This window comes from Somniosus microcephalus, chromosome 1 (assembly GCF_052327205.1).
Source record: "Somniosus microcephalus isolate GS21.2 chromosome 1, FLI_Smic_1.0, whole genome shotgun sequence".
Taxonomy (NCBI): Eukaryota; Metazoa; Chordata; class Chondrichthyes; order Squaliformes; family Somniosidae; genus Somniosus; species Somniosus microcephalus.
The window spans coordinates 362,989,775-363,011,986 of NC_140987.1; the positions used below are offsets into that span (position 1 = coordinate 362,989,775).

The 22,212-nt window shown below is 44.5% G+C and overlaps 1 long non-coding RNA gene across 1 annotated transcript in view; it reads left to right on the plus strand.

The window, feature by feature from the left end:
• Window positions 1–15,059: 15,059 nt before the first annotated feature.
• Window positions 15,060–22,212, plus strand: part of LOC147125001 (uncharacterized) — a 36,466-nt gene continuing 29,313 nt past the window's right edge. Inside the window, exon 1 of the long non-coding RNA XR_015080985.1 lies at window positions 15,060–15,144. This is a non-coding gene — a long non-coding RNA (uncharacterized LOC147125001). The remainder of the gene's footprint in view (window positions 15,145–22,212) is intronic.

The following is a 22,212-nucleotide window of genomic DNA, read 5'->3' on the forward strand; positions in this document are numbered from 1 at the left end:
CTCAGATGTCCTGTCTCCACATGGTCAGCAGAATGCAGCGGGCTGCGACACACTCTTTCCTCCCTTGAGGTAATGGACTCGGACAGGCTGGATGTTAGCAGGCCTGGACATCGGCGTGGAGAGAGACCAACTGTTTGACCATTTTCATATAGGTTTCTTCTTGGAGGGTCGCCGTCTTTTCGTCTCGTCAAATGGCCCGGGGTTTGTCGATGATCTCCCGATAGCTACCCCAGGTCTGGGCGCTGACTCGATCTTCCCTCTCGAACCTCTCTCTCTCTCGAACTTTTCTCCGAACTCGAACCTCGATCCTCGATCCCGATCTTCAACTCGATCGCCTCGACTCGAACCCTCAACTCGATCGTCTTCCGATTCACTGAACTCGAACTTCTCAACTCCTGATAGCTACCCCGGGTCTCCAATTATACTTCTCATCGAGGCCCTTATCTCCCGCCACATCAAGGTTAGTCTTTGTTTAAATTTTGGTGGGCTTGTAGCACAGAGGGGTAGTCATTGTGTTTAAAGTACTTTTGGGATGGCCGGTAACTGCCATCTCTGGTCTGGAATGACCTTGTATTGTTTTTAATCGGTCTTGATGTCTCCCTATGAATTTGAAGCTGTTTCCCTTTGTCTGGGTAAACATTTTGATGGCCTTTATCTACAGGCTGATCTGATTGGATCTGCATCCAATCCATATGTATGGGGTTCTGTCTGGTTTCGCATTCTCCGAAATTGCATTCCAGAACTTACTGTGGGCTGAATCCACAAAAGCTGTCTGCGGACTGCAGGAACCATGTTAAAATGTCCCAAAAACCTGGTCACGGGGTCTGGTGGCCATTTTGTGTGCCCCTTTTCCTGGGCTTCTTTTAAAACAGTCTTTAAAATTAAGGCCTTTTCTGCCAATAGACACTTATAGGACAATGTTCAATTTTGCGAATCCTACAGCCTCCGCAAGATCCTGCAAATCCATTGGCAGGATATGTGCACCAATGTCAGTGTACTTGCTCAGGCCAACATCCCCAGCATCGAAGCTCTGACCACACTCAATCAGCTCCGATGGACGGGTCACATTGTCCGCATGCCCATTACGAGACTCCCAAAACAAGCGCTCTGTTCGGAGCTCCGGCACAGCAAGAGAGCCCCAGGTGGGCAGAGGAAACGCTTCAAGGACACCCTCAAAGCCTCCTTGAAAAAGTGTAACATCCCCACCGACACCTGGGAATCCCTGGCCCAAGACTGCACAAAGTGGAGGAGAAGCATCTGGGAAGGCGCCGAACACCTCGAGTCTCTTCGCCGGGAGCAAGCGGAAGCCAAGCGCAGGCAGCGCAAGGAGCGCACGTCAACCCAAGCACCCCACCCACCTGCCCCTTCAACCACCATCTGCCCCACCTGTGACAGAGACTGTAGGTCCCGCATTGGACTCATCAGTCACCTGAGAACTCATTTTTAATGTGGAAGCAAGTCATCCTCGGTTCCGAGGGACTGCCTAATTAAGCTAAGTTAGTATGTTGATCATCAGATATATCACAAAGTGTAGGCAAGATGCTTAGCTAACAGGGATAGGAGACAAATCACCAGGAGTTCACGAAAGGGCTGTGTTTTCAGGCCTATGATGGTTAATATTAGTGACAGGTATAAATAATTTCAGATATTCAAAATGGAGACAGATTGGTCCAAGATTCCCTGGATTGCAAGACTACCTTGGATGCATTTCCACTCCACGCAACACAATAACATGAATTCACACCAATCATTGCATTAAGACTTCTTACACCATCAAAAAACATGGGTATATACCTGCTCCAAGACCACCAAGTTCAATTACCCGCTACAAACTACCCAAGGATTCGATATGAAAATGAGAACCTACAACACCAACACCACAGATATCACAGGCCAAATATTTGAAGAGGAAAATCATTTTCATTCAGCACATTAGCAGAATACTTATGGTAAGAGATTATAACTAACATCACACAGGTGCAGGAGGAACATTTGTCCATTGCCACTTGTAATAGACAACGGCTTCAAACCCAAACTGCATAAATTTGAACCAAAGGGGAAAATGCACAATTACATTTAAAATTGTAGCTGTAAATCCTTTGGCTTCAACACATTAACATTCTGTGTTCTGCCACCTTGTTGTGAGTAAATACCTCATAGCCCTTCACAGTTCAAAGATCAACTTATCCTGCCGCCTACTTCCTGCTCCACAAACATTCTACTGTACGAGATGAATCAAATATTCAGGCAGTATAACATAACTGGGAAGGATCTAAGCCAAATTCTGCTAACCAGTTTGATATAATAGACCTTTTGTGCTACCAATTAATCCGCATAAGTACCCAATTAAGTGATGGTGGGTTTATGTTTCACTGATGTTATTTATAACAAAACAATTACAGCTGCAGAATAAAAGAAGCAGCAAAAAAGGCAGAAGTAGTAAGTGAGCTTTTGATAAATGAAGCATAAGAAACATGACAGACTTATTCCTTGCTGGGCATTATTACTGTATCTCTATCATTTAGTGCAATTTGGAAAGGTATATGGCACTCAATATTCGAAATGTCCTGCTTACTGGTGGCATTTCATGTAGCTAGGATGATGTGCTTCTTTTTATTTCGCTAAATTGATGGGGCGAGTTTGTGCAATGAAGATAAAGAGAGCTGGCTGAACACCGCACTTGTTAATTTTGCTTTGGACTCTTGTATCAAAGCTTAAAAATGGGCTTGTTGCATTAGTGGAATTGTATTACAGACCTCCAGATTGTGGGGAGGAAGTGGAAGAGGAAATCTGCAGACAGAGAGCGATGAGTAGGAATTAAAAAGTTATTGCTCTGGGAGATTTTAATTATAAGCTTATATATTTGGGATAGAGTGGGAGTAAATGGAGAAAAGGGAATGGAATTCCTAAAATGTTTACAGGATTACTTCCTCAAGGAGCATGTCAGTAGGCCTACAAAAGTAGAGGTGTTGCTAGATCTGGTTATGAGTAATGAAATAAATCAGGTAGATAAGCTAAATGTGGGTAAGCACCTTGTGTGTAGTGATCACAATATGATATGGTTTAAGATTCAACCAGCAAGGAAAAAAGCCAGTACAAAAACAAGAACACCAGATTGGATTATGGCAGATTTTGCAAGATGAGGAGTGAGCTAGCTGAGGTGAGGTGGAAGGGAAAATTGGCACAGAGGACTATAGAGCAATAGTGGGAATTTTAAAATAAAGAGAGTGCAAAGGCAAGAATAAGTATATTCCATTAAAAAAAAGGATGCTATGCATAAGTAAACAGGTTAGAAACCAATTAAAATTGAAGAAGAGCATTTATAAGAATATTGAAAAAACTAAAGGAGAATATGAGAAAATAATAAAATAGGTTAAGAGTCGGATAAGGAAAGCTGAGGAGTACAAGGAAAACTATTTCAAAAAACATCAAAAGGAACAGTAAAATATCAGTAAAAAGAGAATAGTTAAAACCCTGGAATCACCGACCTAACAGCTCTGTGGGAGTACCTCACCACATGGACTGCAGCAGTTCAAGAAATCAGTTCACCACCAGTTTCTCAAGGACAAACTAAGGATGGGCAATAAATGCAGGTTACAGGATTTACAGCAATGCCCATAACCCAAGAATTTTTTTTTTTTTAAAACAAGGCAAAAGAGGAGAGGATTAGGGTTAGGGTTGGGATGGCAGGAATGACGTATGAGGAGAGATTGTGTCGATTGGGCTTATACTCACTGGAGTTTAGAAGATTGAGAGGGGATCTCATCGAAACTTATAAAATTCTGTCAGGCCTGGACAGACTAGATGCAGGAAGGATATTTATGATAGCCGGGGAGTCCAGAACCAGGGGTCATAGTCTAAGGATAAGGGGTAAGACATTTAGGACTGAAATGAGGAGGAATTTCTTCACCCAGAGAGTGGTGAACCTGTGGAATTCTCTGCCACAGAGGGCGGTGGAGGCCAGTTCATTAAATATATTCAAAAAAGAGTTGGATATATTTCTTAAGGCTAAAGGGATCAAGGGATATGGGGAGAATGTAGGGACAGGGTACTGAATTTGGATGATCAGCCATGATCTCACTGAATGGCGGAGCAGGCTCGAAGGGCCAAATGGCCTACTCCTGCTCCTTTCTTCTATGTTTCTATGTTTCTATGTCAATTTGTCAATAGTAATGAAAAATGGCAGTGGCACGTAATAAGTACTCCGCATCGATCTTTACTAAAGAGAAGAATATCGGAGACGAGATGACTCCTTAACTGGTTGAGAGTGAGATGAGCTATATTACGATGGATAAAGAAACATTTTACATAAATTAGTTTGCCTAAAGAAATACAAAACACCAGGGCCCAACACGATACATCGAAAGGATGTCGAGAGAGATGAGGGAGGAAATTATCGAGGCCCTAGAAACTTCTTTACACAGAGAGTTGTGAGGATGTAGACCTCACTTATAGGGTTAGCAGTTGAAGCAGAAACTCTGTAAACATTAAAGATTAGATTGAGTAGGTGGATAAAGGAAGAGGGGTTGAAAAAATATAGGAACAGGGTTGGTAAAAGTGATTAGAATTATTTGCTCGGCTGAAGGGTAAAAGCCAACATGGGCTGATTGGGCTGAATGGCTTGTTCCCATGTTGTAACTTCTATTTCTATGCATCAGGCCCAGCAGAGAAAGTAAGTTTTAATACCGTCAATCTGGGCTGGATTCAACCATAATCTCAGTGGTGGAAAAAAATACCTCATTGTGTCACTTCCCTGTTCCATTTTTAGTTCAAATTTACTTCAACATTAATTCTAATATTAAAATAATTTATTCTGAAGCTTCATGTAACTGCCAAACATTATTGCATAAAATTACATAGAAATTATCGCACAGAAACAGGCCATTCAACCAAACTGGTCTATGCTGGTGTTTATGCTCCACACGAGCCTCCTCTCACCCTACTTCACAGGAACAGAGGAACATAGGGATAAAAGAGCCACATATACATGTTTGCATTGTATGCAGTGTAGATGGAAGCATAAAATTACAAAGAGATATTAATAGATTAAGTGAATGGGCAAAACTGTGGCAAACGGATTTCAATATAGGCAAGTGTGAGAGGTGCCGTCTTTTGGATGAGACATTAAACCGAGGCCCCATCTGCTCTCTCAGGTGGACCTAAAAGATCCCATGGCACTCTTTCGAAGACGAGCAAGGGAGTTATCCCCAGTGTCCTGGCCAATATTTATACCTCAACCAACATTTAAAAAAACAGATTATCTGGCCATTATCACATTGCTGTTTGTGGGACCTTGCTGTGCGCAAATTGGCTGCCGCATTTCCCACATTGTAACAGTGACTCCACTTCAAAAGTATTTCATTGGCTGTAAAGCGCTTTGAGACGTCCAGTGGTCGCGAAAGGCGCTATATAAATGCAAGCCTTTCTTTCTAAAAGTTTTTTGTATTGATTTTGATATCCCTTGCAAGTTTATTTTCACATTCCCTTTTTGTAGCTCTTACTATCTTTTTTTCACCCTTTGCTGTTCTTTGTATCTCTCCCATTCGTCAGGATCTGTGCTAGTTTTTGCATTCTAATATGCTTTTCCTTTTAGTTTTATGTTGTCCCTTAACTCTTTAGTCATCCATGGCTGTTTTTTTGGCAAGTAGTGCTCTTGCCCCTTAGGGGTATAAACTGGTTGTGTATCACATTAAATTCTTTTTTAAACACCTCCCACTGATCTTCTGTTGTTTTACACATTAACAGGTTTGCCCAGTTTACTGTGGACAGTCTCTGTCTCATCACATTGAAGTCAGCCTTACCTAAATATAACATCTTAGCTGTTTCACGTTACTCCCTTTCAAACATTACGTTGAACCCGATCATGTTATGATCGCTATTAGATAAATGTTCACCCACCGTTAGACTTAACTAAAGGTGGCTCATTACTCATTATTAAATCTAATTTGGCCTGCCCCCTTGTTGGTTCTAGGACATATTGTTGCAGAAAACTGTCCAGAACATAGTCAAGAAATTCTCTACTATTCTGACACGAGCTCGCCTGCTTATCCCAATCCAAATGCAAGTTAAAATCCTGCCACTTTACAGCTGCTACCAGGGGCCCTATACATAACTCCCACTACAGTCTTATATCCTTTTTTATTTCTTAATTCTACCCATAAAGTCCCCACTGCCTGCTTACCTCTCATTATATGATCTCTTATCATAGAAGTGATTTCATCCTTAATCACTAAGGCTACTCCTCTCCCTCTACCGGATTTCCTATCCTTCCTGTAAACATTATAACCTGGTATATACAGTTCCCAGTCCTGAGCTTCCAGAAATGTCGGGGAATATAGGGTCTGATGAAAGGGAGGAACTGAAAGAAATCAGTATTTGTAGGGAAATGGTGTTAGGGAAATTGATGGGATTGAAGGCCGATAAATCCCCAGGGCCTGATAATCTACACCCTAGGGTACTTAAGGAAGTGGCCCTAGAAATAGTAGATGCATTGCTGATCATCTTCCAACATTCAATGGAATCTGGAACAGTACCCATGGATTGGAGGGTAGCTAATGTTACCCCACTATTCAAAAAAGGTGGTAGAGAGAAAACAGGGAATTACATACCGGTAAGCCTGACATCGGTAGTGGGGAAAATGCTAGAGTCCATTATAAAAGATGTAATAGCAGATCACTTGGAAAACAGTGACAGGATCGGACAAAGTCAACATGGACTTACAAAAGGTAAATCGTGCTTGACTAATCTACTGGAATTTTTTGAGGATGTAACTAGTAAAATAGATAAGGGAGAACCAGTGGATGTGGTATATTTGGACTTTCAGAAGGCTTTCGATAAGGTCCCACATAAGAGATTAGCGTGTAAAGTTAAGGCACATGGGATTGGGGGCAAGGTATTGACTTGGATAGAGAACTGGTTGGCAGATAGAAAGCAAAGAGTTGGAATAAACGGGTCTTTTTCCGAGTGGCAGGCAGTGACTAGTGGGGTACCGCAGGGATCGGTCCTTGGACCCCAGCTATTCACAATATATATTAATGATCTAGACAAGGGAACTAGATGTAATATCTCCAAGTTTGCAGATGACACAAAGCTGGGTGGACGTGTGTGCTGTGAGGAGGATGCCAAAAAACTACAGGATGATTTGGACATGTTGGGTGATTGGGTAGAAGCATGGCAGATGCAATATAACATGGATAAATGTGAGGTTATCCACTTTGGTGGCAAAAAAAGGAAGGTAGATTATTATCTGAATGGCAATAGATTGGGAGAAGGGGAAGTGCAACGAGACCTGGGTGTCCTTGTGCACGAGTCGCTGAAGGTAAGCATGCAGGTGCAGCAGGTGGTTAAGAAGGCAAATGGTATGTTGGCCTTCATAGCGAGAGGGTTTGAGTATAGGAACAAGGATGTCTTGCTACAGTTGTACAGGGCCTTGGTGAGACCACATCTTGAGTATTGTGTGCAGTTTTGGTCGCCTTATCTGAGGAAGGATATTCTTGCCGTGGAAGGAGTTCAGCGAAGATTCACCAAGCTGATACCTGGGATGGCAGGAATGACATATGAGGAAAGATTGGGTCGATTGGGCTTGTACTCGCTGGAGTTTAGAAGAATGAGAGGGGATCTCATTGAAACTTATAAAATTCTGGCAGGACTGGACAGACTAGATGCAGGGAGGATGTTCCCGATGGTCGAGGAATCCAGAACCAGGGGTCACAGTCTAAGGATAAGGGGTAGGCCTTTTAGGACAGAAATGAGGAGGAATTTCTTCACCAAGAGAGTGGTGAACCTGTGGAATTCTCTACCACAGAAGGCAGTAGAGGCCAATTCATTAAATATATTCAAGAAGGAGTTGGATATATTTCTTAAGACTAAAGGGATCAAGGGGTATGGGGAGAAAGCAGGGCCCGGGTACTGAACTTGGATGATCAGCCATGATCGCATTGAATGGCGCAGCAGGCTCGAGGGCCGAATGGCCTACTCCTGCTCCTATCTTCTATGTTTCTATGTTTCAATGACCGTCTTGCAGCCATGTCTCAGTAATGGCTACCATGGCGTACCCTCCAAGTTGAATTTGTACCTGCAGTTCATTCAATTTGTTCCTTATACTCCGTGTGTTTGTATAAAGAATGCTTATTTGGGCCATACACTCTAACCTGTCCTTCTGGTCTAAAGTTTTCTCACACATTTCTTATTTCACAGAATCACAGAAACCCCACAGTGCAGATAGAGGCCATTTCGGCCCATCGTGCCTGCACCGACACATATCCCACCCGATCCCCGTAACCCCTCCACCAACACATATCCCACCCTATCCCTGTAACCCCACGTATTTAATCCCCCTAACACTAAGGGTCAATTTATCATAGCCAATCAACCTAACTCACACATCTTTGGACTGTGGGAGGAAACCGGAGCACCCGGAGGAAACCCACACAAACACGGGGAGAATGTGCAAACTCCACACAGACAGTCTCTCTCCTAATTTAATTACTTAACATCCATCAGCATATCCTTCTATATCTTTCTTCCTCATGTACTGATCCAGCTTTCCCTTAAATGTGCCTGTGCTATTCGACTCAACTACTCCATGTGGTAGCAAGTACCACATTCTAACCACTCTCTGGGGAACGAAGTTTTTCCTGAATTCCTTATTGAATTTATTAATGACTGTCTTATATTTATGACCCCTAGTTTTGGATTCCCCCACAAGCGGAAACATTTCCTCTACGTCTATCCAATTGAACCCCTTCATAATTTTAAAGACCTCTATTAGGTCGCCCCTCAGCCTTCTCTTTTCTACAGTCTTTCCTGATGTTAGAACCTCTCAGTTCTGGTGTCATCCTTGTAAATCTTTTTTTGCACCTTCTCCCGTGTTTCTTTACGTTATAAGGTATTCTGTTGTGCATGATGCAAAAGCCCGATTCTAGACCTGAACAATCAGGTCAACACTGCAACTCCCCACATGTTTGGCAGTTCCTCTAACCAATCAGGGTGGAGCAGCAGCAGATCCGTCTATTAACAATGTTACTATGGCAACAATTAGCTGCAGCCAGGCAGTGACTGCCATTATACTTTGTAGACTCTTAATGGGTAAAAAAATAATTCTAATTGCAATTTGAACTTCCAAAATAGAGTTTTTCAAACCTTTTGGCAATTAATACCTTTAAGGAATGTTTTTAATGAAAGGACATCGTACTCAAACACATTTTTTAGCAGATAAAATAGAAAAATTGAAAATCTAAAATCAAATACCCTGGAAATGCACAGCAGGTTCATCAGCATTATGGAAAAATGATAGAATAACATTTTTGTGATGAACCTGTATATTTTCAGAAACTTATATTTGCCGAACACATTTTTGTCATGGACAGGGATGCACATGCCTAAATTGGTTGTCAGTAAACTTTATTGAGGTGTACAGTTGTCTGGTTTTAAGCTGGGCTGACTGATTTTTGACTGGGCTATCAAAACATTGTAAATTGCTCGACAATGTCAGGGGTGATATTCGACTTGGGTGAGGACACAAAACATGGGGGTATCGCTTCTGGTGCCCATCATACGTCCTGTGCAATATTCAGTGCCATTGACTTCAATGGAACTAAATATCAGGCGGGACATATAACTGGCCTCAGATACAATGCCGCCCATTTTGCGGCCCTGCTCAAGTCGAATTTCCGATCCAACATTTTTCTCACTCACAGTTCTACAACTAAAGATTTGAGGATGACAATGATAACTTACAATTTTATAGCACCTTTAACGTAGAAAAATGCCCCAAGGTGATTCATGTAGGCAGAAGAAAAGAAATGGATGCCGAGCCAAAAAAGTAGAGTGACCAAAAGCTTGGTTAAAAAGTTGGGTTTTAAAGAGGGTCTTAAAGGGAGAAAGGGAGGTAGAGTGGGTTAGAGAGGAAATTCCACATGTGGGGCCTCGGCAGCTTAAGGCACAAGCTGTCAAAAGTGGGCAAAGGGAAGCGGGTTCACAAAAGGTCACAATCAGAGGAATGGAGAGGTCAGGGGCATTGTAGCACTGGAGATAGGGAGGCGCAAAGCCACAGAGGGATTTAAACACAAGGATGAGAATTTTAAACTCATTAGTTATTAATGGATTTTATTCAACTTCAAATAACAAGACATGGGCCTAGAAATTCAGTTGCGTTTGCGCCCACTTATTGGCTATAAAGTGGTTTGCGCCTGAAGTTTTTTATCGCCCGAAATTCAGATGGACCCTAACATCGGCGTTAGCGCCGCGCCGGCACCGATGACGTCATCGGTGTGCGCAGCGCCCCGGTTGCAATGCTATTCCGGCCCGATGGCCAAATTCAGTTGCGGCCGCCTCGCCCGTGGCAGCCGCAAACAGCCTTTGTGAAACGGGGTCTTGCAGCTCCAAAAGGCCGGCGCATAAAGGTGGAGCGGCGGCCGGCCGCTTTCCCGGCGGCTGCCTGCCCGCACCTCCCTCCCCAGACTCCTGCACCACCCCCCCCGCGGCATTGATGTCTGAGTCCCGTGAGCCCGGCACTTCTCCGTGGTGCCGGGCTCATTTGCCGGGGGAATCCACCGGCGATCTGACGGCTGCAGGCAGCTCCTCCTTAAGAGAAGGAGGAGGCCTGCAGTACCCCAGCCTGCCGCACCGCATCGGGTGCCGCAGCAGCAGCTGGACGCCTGAAAGTGACATTCATCGCCCCTAGCAAGGCGGCTAAACCCTGCAATAGCGCCCGCCGCCGTCTTGGCCCGTCTTGGCAACTGAATTTTAGGCGGGCGCTACGGGAATCCTGGCGAGCGCAAAATTTCGGGCGCAAAAGACCTGGCGGGGCCATACCGAATTTCTAATCCATGATCCTTACCTTACATCCAGATTCCATCCTGTGCCCTGTCCAATTATGGATCTGGTAAGAACCAAAGGACGTGGTGCATCAAGTGGATACATGGAGCTAGGGCTAGTAGGTTTTCCCAAGTCTTAAACTGTAAAGCAGTGCACAGTGTTTAATACTAATTGGAAATGTAGCATGTGGAGTGGTACTGAGTCCTACAGATGAAGAAAGCCCAAAGTCCAATCCTGTGCCTGTGCCAGGTTAGTCGAGCTCAGCTCGGCTCATTGTGGTGTACTACAATCGGTCTAAAGACTCGGTGAGGTGAAAATCAGCCAAGTGGTTCATGTTCTGAACTGCAATCCAATGAGACTTGCTGGAAAGTGCGTGCACGTGGAGGACATTAGGAGAAGGTGGGATTGAACTGGGCAACAAAATAAAGCAGAAAAAACGCAAATGCTGGATGAAGAATCCAGACCTGAAATGTCATAAACAGTCTTTTCTCTTTACAGATGCTGACTGACTTGCTGTGTCTTTCCAGCATTTTCTCTGTGTTTTTTTTGAATAGGCAGTGATGCCTCCACACTAGACTAGCTCGCTGACGTGAGGTACCACAGGTCTGACAGTGTCCTTGGAACAGTACCCCAGCATGGACCACTGCATCCAGGAGAAAAAGGAAATGCAAGGGGAAAACATCCCATCTTACATAGTGGGTGCTTCCTGGAATGAATAGGTTGATGATCAAGGAGGTATGGCGGACAGATTAAAGTTAGCAATCATGACAGTATTGTTACTTCGTAGCTTGTATTCTGTGCAAGATTTAATTGTCACATATACGCATTGTCTACAAGTTTTATTAATGGTCGTTATTACTGTTAACTTTTCTTCTCAACAGATAAATTGAAACTGGCATTAACAGAGATATATTGGGCCGGATATTCCGATCCCTACAGGTGTGTACGGGCTGTGTACACACCCATAGGGACATCGGAAATGCCGGTTTCAGGCATGCACAGCGCATGCGCTGAAAACCGGCATTTCCGATCTGTCAAGAATGCTCTTGACAGATTGGACACCTGCCCTGGAGAAGGGCCTCTGCGGGCGGATAGTTCCGCTTTCTGGAGCCCCTCCGCCTGCAAAAAATCTTTAGAAATCTTACGCCTGGTAAAAGCAGGTGTAAGGCCTGCTTTTACCAGGATAAGAGTTGAAAAAAAGTTTTTAAAAAATTTCACTCATTTAAAAATACTTTTAAAAAATGGTAAGTTTATTTTTAGCCCTGTAAAAAACTTTAATTCTTTTTTTCAAAAAATTAAATTTTTGTTTAAAATATGTAATAATATTGTAATTTCAACTAATTTTAAAAATGTGATTTTTAAAAAAATACTTATTTAATGTTTTGAAGTGTTTTTGGGGGTGATCTCCATTCATATATTTGACAGGACTATCTGTCAAGTGTATGAAGGGAGATTCCCTTCTTTGATTGGCTCCCCATGGCCCACGTGATCCCAGGGATGCTTGCGAACCGCCTGCGCCCCTGGGATACGTGGGCCCTGCGCACTTGGAGTTCGAGAGGCCCAGCATCAGAACTATCTGCGCCTCGGGAGCCCTCAGGTAAGTCTGTAGATTTTTTTCCAGATCGGGGGCTTCCGCACGCGAGAACCCTCCGATCGGAAAATATATCCCATTGTAAATAGAATAACCGGTAGTCTGCTGTTGATGTGTATTGGTTTGGGCCCAAATTCCCGTAAATATCATTGATTCATACCAAACCATCTGTTATTTTTTTATTAAGTACGTTTCTTTAAACTTCTTTCTTTCCTCGGAAGAGACTGGCATTTTTTTCATGGTCAGTTAAGTAGGTGAGGGAATAAGCAGCTTGTAATGAATACTGTTTTGACATACATCAAGTATAAGCAAATACTGATGTTCATAAAATATAAAAAATCTTAAAGAAAATTCCAGCCAACTCAAAATGATTTATCTATCGTACCAGGGAAAAAAATAATTTCTTATAATGTAGCCCCACATGGAGTTAGGCACCACTGATGTTGTTTATAAAAAAATATGGTTGCTTTGTTTCCAAGGAATCGAGATAAACCATCTTCTTCTGAAAGAACTACTTCCAGGTACTTTGATTTCCCCTCAGTCTGCTTCACTTTTGTGACATTGCAAAATGTCATTCGTCTCTTGCACAAATGGGATATGCTGAGCACACAAGGCTTTGCATATTTACATACAGGTGAGCATCTGTGCTACAGCAGCAAGGTGCAATATCCTCGCACCCCACCACCCCCCCTCCCACAGCACCCCCCAATCATTCTGTTTGAGATTTATGTGCTGGTTCAAAAGACCACACAACTGGGGAATCAGCTTTCTGGCACGTCAGGTTTCCTCTGATGAAGCCGTGGAGTAGAATGCAAGGAGAAATAATCCTGTGGAAAATGGCACTCTTGCCATAAATCATAAATAACAAGCAAAACGCAATATAAAGTACCATTTTATTAAATGTCTTTTAGCATTTACAGCGTCATTTTTCTGGTAACCTGTCCAGGGGGAGAACGATGTAATGGCTGATGAGATCTATATGTGCAGGAACACAGTAAGAGGTGAAAGATAAAAGGGCAGGATAAGAGAGATTCTGTAAAAGGGACAGCGCTGGAACAGAATCAGTCCCCAGAAAACAGTGTGAGTTTCCTTATAAATGTAGAAAAAATTGATATTTTTACAGCATGCGCTGGTGATGAAGGAACATATAGTGGTTGTGTCATTTCCTAACGATATAGCAATGGTTTTTCATTACTACTGCCCCTTTCTGGTGTGTGATCCGCAGACCTCTTTGAATTTCTGATGTTATTTGACATAACAGCTGCTAGCATGTTCAGAAGACTGTCGTGGCAGACATTTATAGCAATGGTGTGATCATTAACTTCTCCTAATCTATTATATATTAAAATTGCTGTATAGGTCATAACATTCCATCTCAACATGGATCAAAAATATGTCAGGCTTTGTCAACGTGAAAATCCATTGTGAACATGATAGCACTTACCTGTAGTAGTGCCTGTTATGCCTGAAGATGGCGCTGTGACTGGCAGTGTTTTGAAATCCATTCACATCACGTTAGATGAGTGTTAACCTCCATCTCTGTAACAAAGCCATTGGATTGAAAACGAGGAATCAGTTTTCCCTTATCACAGACTCTCTGAGCCAAAGTTAAGTCTTTCCCAAAGAGGAGCAAAGTAATAAAAATGTAAATGCTCATAATTAATTTTGATCTTCACTAAGAACAAGATTTCTAACCTCTCAGTCAAGTATTTGGAACAGACTGGACATCCAATATAAGAAGCCTGCTGCAGGAACATCCATAACTAGGCAATAGTCATTCCCATCCTTAACCCATTAGGCCTGTGGAGATCGGTGCCTGCAAGATCCTCAACATGACTTCAGCGAGTCGTCTGCCACTTCAACCCCTCCCCCCACCTCACTTGAGAAGTAAACATAAATTTGGGACAGACAAGGTCATCCACCCATTGAAAAAGGTGTCCAGGACCAGTGGAGGTGCCCCATTGACACCTCTTCACCACTGCCGAGAAGGACGTCCTGTACAGGTAGACAAAGCTGCATATCACCTCACTGCCTCCCCCCCCACTTCCACTCACCCCAACACCACAATGAGAAGGTTACTTGGTGAAAGGGTGTGATACTCTCCCCATCCAAACCTGGAGCGAAGGATCGCAGGTACTGGTAAAGGAAAGGGCTGCTTATCACAACCCTGCTGAGAATATAATCCAGAACTAGTGAAGGGATGGGTAGCTAACCCACTCTCCCCACTGAGATAATATTGCTGATCCCCTCCTCCCTTCCGAGAATCTTCCATCCTTTTCCCCCACTGCCCCCCTCCTCTTCCCCCCTCCCTCACCCAATCCCCTCTCCATCATCTCTCCTTCTACCCCTTCCTCTTCCTCACACCCTGGCTCCCCCATCTGCGCGAGTTCAATTATTTCCCATCGTCTAATCGAGTGTACAACACAAAAACAGGCCAATTCTCTACCCCAAAGGGCTGTAGATGCTGAGTCGTTGAGTATATTCAAGGCTGAGATAGACAGACTTTTGGACTCATGGGGAATCAAGGGATATGGGGATCGGGTGGGAAAGTGAAGTTGAGGTCAAAGATCAGCCATGATCTGATTGAATGGCAGAGTAGGCTCAAGGGGCCATATGGGCTACTCCTGCTCCTAATTCTTATGTTCTTATTAGACTGAAGACAGCAATGCGGGAGGAGCCCAAGGAAGAGGAGTGGATGAAGATCAGGTATATGCCTGCGCTGCAGTGGACCACAGGTAATGCTGGCCTTTGGGAGGCAAATCATAGGCCTCGGGAGGAGGATAGCAGGGTGTAGCGGGACTTGGGGGATTGGCAGCCTCAGGGGAGGCATCACAGGACTTGTGCGGGGGGATTGACGGTCTCGGGGGGGGGGGTCACAGGACTTGTGGGGGGGAGCATTGACGGCCTTGGGGGAGGGATCACAAGACTTGTGGGGGGGGGGATCACAGGACTTGTGGGGGGGAGGGATCACAGGACTTGTGGCGGGGGTGCATTGACGGCCTCGGGGTGGGAACAGTGACATCAGCAGCAACCCTGCAGTGTCTGGAGAAATACTCCTCCTCCCAGCTCAACTGTCAGAGGTAAGTAACTCACCTTTTGTGTTGCAGTCGTTCTGTAGAGTTGTTTTCCCCGAGTACCTGCACTCAGGGCAAACCAATCTTGCAGCGGGGACCTCAAGCAGCTATTGGGCTTAGTTGCATGTACAAAGGGACTAACACCTGCTACAGGCGTGGGTAAGGGACGCCCCTTGTTTGTCCTTGTTGTGTATGTACCTTTAAGAGAGAACTGCTTTTATACTGTAGTACCGGCAGTGACCACACCTGTATATAAAGCTGTAGCAGGCTTCTGTACTTTCAGTTCCAGCATACTCTCTGTTCAGTAAACACCTGTTATTACCGTTCTCCTGCAGTCCGTGTGTTATTGATACACGGACACTACAGTCCTTACCCAATATTCTGGTCGGAAGTGGGAGCCCGCCATTTTGTGAACTTAGGAGGCCACATATAGCCTGAAAAACAGGCACTACACAGCCCAATTTGTAGGTCATAATGTACTATTAAAAAATGGTTTGGATAGAGTAATGACCACATTTTCAGGATTCAGATAACAATGTAAAATGCACCAGGAAAGATCCAGAAGCTGATGTCATCTCAGCCCTATGTTTATGTTACAGGTTTATTAAAAATTAATCCAATGGCTACTTTAACATGCTTATATTTTTCCCTTCTACATTTTCGATCACTTTCCCCCTACAAAATGCACCATTCCTCCAACTTAACTTGTGGGTGAATTACTTGTGGCCGTGTAGACCTTATCCTAAGAATACTGTGAATTAATAAATGTCTTATTCTCCTCGTCATTTCTGTACTGCTGCTTTCTGGTAATAATGAATGAGGATTGACAGAATTGTTTTTGGATGACTGCAGAAAAGAAAAGATGCACTTTGAAAGATCTCATCTGGGTTTAACAGTAACACGGTTAACTTGAATAAAGCAAATCAAATCCTGCATCTCTTATTACCCTTTTTACTGCTTAGTTTCCTTTGCAGCTTTCTGAACAGACTTCCCATCATTTAATGGCATTTAAGGCTGTACATTACGACTGAAATTTACAGAAGATTTTCATGCAATGTTTTCGAACATTTAGTTTGCAATATTCTGTGAGTTAAGTGAATTAAAGAAGGAAAGTTCAAGAGGGAGTACTTCCAGTTTTAAGGTACCTCTGTCCCTCCCTGATCCAAGTAATGTGAAAAAAATGGACCACCATATAACATACCTATAGCTACTGTCATTTCTCTCTCCATGGAGGCCCATCATTTGGACTCTCCTCTCAGCAGGGAGCATCACAGCTGACACGAGCTACAGGAAACTCAGCGAGCAGCACAGTCGGGAAATCCACAGGCATAATTTCCCATCCTTGGAAAGTACCCAACCCAGAATAATTCAGTACTCATTAGGTACTGCTGTGTACTCAGCTGTTGGGCAACACTGACATTTCCCAGCCCGGATGCCTCCAGATTGGTATCCAGGATCAGAAAGTCTGCGGATCGAAGGGATTTTCAGTGGAAGGGTGCTAGCTGAGGCTACCTTGGCTGACCTCAAACAAATGGCTCTTTGCTGGCTAGGCAGATCCAAAAATGTGATTCTCCATTGGGAAGGAAAGGAAAACTGCGACTATAAATATGGCCTAAGATGTACAAGATTATACCATTTTTCCACATTAACGAGATAGGACAATCACGAATATTGGAAAAAAGCCCTGCTCAGTGAAAAAGTCTATCATTATGTATTCAGTATATTCCAAACTTTTAATGCAGTGCCATCTGGGGACTACGCAAAGAAGGAAGATTTGAGTGCACAGGAAGAAAAAATGAAGTGTCAATGGTGAAATTTTAGCTAACAAGTTAAATTATGTGGGTGAGTTTCTGCATGAGCTGGTGTGAAACATCATTAGCTACCCAGTACAAATTCTTGAGAATTCTGCTAACAAGTGAACTTTTAGAAGAAAAGGTCACCGGGGGCGGGGGGGGGGGGGGGGTGAGGGGATGAAATAGCTCAGTGCTTTTACTGAAGATTCAGTGCTGGTGGAGTTAATTGAGATAGGGTGATTGCCTCATTAGAAGATATGCAAGAGTGGAAATTGACAGTTGTCTTTGTTCTACTTGAAGTCACTCTGTGGTCCCTTGGCCAACAGTGGAGATGCATACATATTCTGGAGTTTTGCTCGATTATCTTTGGAAAGTATTTCTGCTGAACCTGCCCTCATGAAATTAAACAGATGGGGTAGACTCCATCATAGAATAAATTGTACATTGCTGATGAAAAGAGTGAGCTCAATAGAGAAAATTGCCTTTCCTCACTCTGTACTTTGGTTAAATGTATTCCCATCCTCCTCTCCTGTAGGCATGGAGGCAGGCCAGGGTACAGCTCCAGGGGCACTGATAGCCTTCCATTACCTCATCCGTGTGGCTATTATACCTGAGCCAGCACTTTGAGTGTAGACGATGTCCATAGCAGGACATCACACCTGAGCCAAATCCTGTCCTTACACAACATCCACACAAATGCACTTTCCATGGACAACAACCCTAGCAATTATCTCCCCTCCCAAATCCAAGGGCACTGAAGCCAATGATACCATCCCTCCCATCACTCTAGCTGAAATCAACCAAGCCAACCCAGACGATGGAATGAGGTTGTGTCCTTCCTGGTTTATGTGGTATAGTTACAGGCTAGGTACTGGCTTTACTAACTGAGCTATCAGATCAGCTATTGCTCCCTGCTTTCAGGTGTTATGGTTGGGGTTTGGATGAAGTGATGGTTAGCAGTCTGTAAGAAAGCAAGCACAAGATAGGCCATTATTACAGGAAACTCTCGTTTAAACGGCACCTAAATATCCAGAATTCTCTATTATCCGGCAAAATTCTCACTCCGATAACAACACCTCAATAACCGGCAATGTGTCCGAGTCTCCCACGGTGGCCGAGTTAGTCAGTGGGGATAGTTCTCCAAACTGCTACTACTCGGCTTCTTGGCGCTGTCTGAAGTCGAAACACCTCAATATCCCTGTGTAACAGGAGTCTGACTCTCCTGCGCTGCCGGTAGTCTCTTCTGATCTGCCATTTTACAGGGGTACTGTGTGTCTCCCACATTGCTGGTAGTCATTGCATTGCATTACACTCAACTGGCAGTACTGTACTTAATCAAGCATCTTCCACCATCCATTTAACACAACATTCTGTAGGTGAGTACCCAATTACTGTATACTGCACATTTCTTGATTTTTTTTATTTTTCTTTGTTAAAAATAGCCTCGGTAGATAACCCTCTCCGTCATCCGGAATTTTTGATCAACCGGCAACACGTCAGTGCCGGATACCAAAGAGTTTCCTGTACTTTTATCAAATGTGCTCAAGTCCCACTCCAGGGACATGAGCACATAAAGCTAGGCTGACACTCCAGTGCAGTGCTGAGGGAGTACTGTACTTTCAGAGGTGCCGTCTTTCGGATGAGACGTTAAACCGAGGCCCCGTCTGCTCTCTCAGGTGGACATAGAAGATCCCATGGCACTATTTTGAAGAAGAGTAGCGGAGTTATCCCCGGTGTCCTGGCCAATACTTCTCCCCCAATAAACATAACCAAAAACAGATTATCTGGTCATTATTGTGGTGTATGTAACCTGTACCACCTGAAGAGACTACCTTAAGAGATGGACTACTTTCTCTTGGCTACTGTATATTGTAGTACCGGTGGTGACCACACCGGTATATAAACTCTGTGTAGTAATTTGCTAAGCAGTTCAGCCCTGACCTTCGATTAGTAAAGACCTGTTTAAGTTATTCTTGTTGTCTGTGTCCAGTGATTTAGAATAAGCATATCTGGGACACTCAGACTCAACAGTGGCGACGAGTCTGATCTTACCCTGCGGCAGTTTTGCATCCAAGGCAGCTTCGTCCTCAGAACGGGCGTCGAGAAGAGGCATCCGCCCTCATCAGCCTGCGGAGCACCGCATCGCACGGGAGGCATCGAGAAACCGGGTTGAAATTACTGACCACGAAGTCCTCCATCAGCAACAGGCAGTGATCATCCTTCTACCACGGTGGTGGGTAAGCCGATCTAACGACACGGGCAGAAAGTCGGCCGCGTTGTCAGTGGAGAAGGGGAGGGAAACCGGAGGAAAAAGGGCGGAGAACTCGACCGCAGCTGGTGTAAAGGGCCGGGCTGCAATCGGAGCCGAGAGGCGCAGCGACAAGTGCAGCGTTAATGCCACGAGAACCACGGAGAACTCGACCGCAGCCGGTGTAAAGGGCCGGGCTGCAATCGGGGCTGAGAGGCGCAACAACAAGGGAAGCGTTAATGCCCACGAGAAGCACGGGGGAACAAAAGCAGTGTCGGGGAAATTAAGAACCGCTGGGAGGCGAGAACGGCAACAGCGCGGGAAGCCGCCATTGTAGTCGGCGGGGGAAGAAGACAAGCGCGGGAAAAGCCGCCAAGCGCGGGAAGCTGCCATTTTAGTAGGCGGGGGAAGAAGACAAGCGCGGGAAGCCGCCATTTTGGGAAAATAAAATATTTAAAGAAACTCTCAAGGATGCCTAAACACGGTAACATCACTGCTTTTGATAGCGATGTTGAAGATTGGGCCACGTATGTAGAACGCATTGGAGTTTATTGTACAGCAAATGAGGTACCAGATGATAAGAAAGCAATAACCTTATTAAACTCAATGGGTGCGAAGACGTACGGGTTATTGAGGCACCTTGTAACACCAGATAAACCGGCGGACCAGACTTTCGCGAACATTGTTAATATCCTGCAAGAACATTTAAACCCCACGTCGCTGCTGATAGCGGAACGATTTAAATTTTACAGAAGAACGCAGCCGAAAGAGGAAAGCAACGCTGAATTCTTAATTGAACTGCGCAAGCTATCAAAGTACTGTCAGTTTGGTACAGGACTAGCAGACGCTCTGAGAGATAAATTTGTGTGTGGATTACTAAAAGAAGGAACTCAAAAGCGACTGCTAGAGGAAAAGGACCTTACGTTTGATAAAGCTGCCACCATTGCAGCATCGCACGAGGCCGCAGCAAGAGGCACCGCGGAAATGCAGCTAAGGTCATCAGAACTCAGCACCAATCGAATGGCATTGGGTGCAGTAAAGTGTTATCGTTGCGGAAGGACAACGCACGATCAGAACCAGTGCTGGTTCAAAAATCAGGAATGCAGAAAATGTGGCAGGCTAGGTCACATAGCTAAAGTATGCCGGTCAGGAAAGAAGACCAGCAACAAAAAGTCACCGCAGGAAAAGTGCAAAAAGGCACACAAGGTGACAGAGAACAGTTCGGATGAACAGAAGACGGATTCAGACTCCAGCAGTAAGGAACTGGGTTGTCTAAGAATACATAATGTGGGTAACACAGCAGACCACCAAACTATCTGGGTCACACTTCAGATAGCAGGAGTCCAAGTGAAGATGGAATTGGACACTGGATCGGCATTGACGGTCATGAATAAGCAAGATTACAAAAGGTTATTTCCACACATTCCCCTAAGGGATACGGAGATTGTATTGAAAACATACACGGGGCAAAGAGTATACCCCATCGGAAAGATAAAGGTAAAGGTGGTCCACAAGGGTAAAGAAAGCCGAGGAATGGACTTATATGTGTTACCTGAGGGAGGTCCACCACTACTGGGACGGGAATGGATCAGGAGAATAAATATGGACTGGCATTCCTTAAAAGCACTAACTGTAGATTCCGGTAAAAAGGACGATGTCAAACCTAAACGACTGTCCAGAATATTGGATGATGCTAAAGAGGTGTTCCAGCAGGGACTGGGAACACTGAAAGGAATTACGGCAAACATCAAGGTTGAAGAACATGCAAACCCGAAATTTTTCAAAGCTAGACCGGTACCTTATGCAATACGACCTGCTGTGGAAGCTGAGCTGGAGGGACTAGAACATTCCGGAGTACTGTCAAAGGTGGACTGGAGTGAATGGGCTACGCCCATTGTTCCCGTCATGAAGCGTTCATCGAGTAACAAGCCGGGGGAACCGGGGAAGATTCGCATCTGTGGCGATTTCAAGATCACTGTTAATCCGGTGCTTCACACGGTGCAATATCCGCTTCCACGGATTGAGGATATCTTCGCTTCATTGTCTGGTGGGAAACACTTCACCAAGATAGACCTGGCGCAGGCGTACTTACAGATGGAAGTTGATGAAGCGTCACGCCAGTATCTCACGATCAACACGCATAAGGGCTTATATCGGTATAATAGACTGGTTTTTGGAGTGGCATCGGCTCCAGCGATTTGGCAAAGGGCCATGGAGCAGGTATTACAGGGAATTCCAGGCACACAATGCTACCTGGACGACATTCTGATTACAGGAGATGATGATGAGGAACACCTTACAAATTTGGAACAGGTGCTGACCAGATTGAAAGAATATGGACTTCGAGTTAATCGCCAGAAATGTGAGTTCTTTCAGAAGCAAATCTCGTACTGTGGTCACGTCATTGACCAGGAGGGGCTTCACAAGTCATCTGACAAGATCAAAGCTGTTGTGAAGGCTCCCGCTCCGGAAAATGTATCCCAGTTGAGGTCGTTCCTAGGGTTGATTAACTATTACCATAAGTTTCTGCCAAATTTATCCACGGTGCTACACCCGCTGAATGCTCTTTTGCAGAAGGGAGTGCCATGGAAGTGGAGCGAGGACTGTAAGCGGGCCTTTCACAAAAGCAAGGCATTCATCATCTCTAAGGAGGTGTTGGCTCACTTTAACCCAACGCTGCCTATTCGT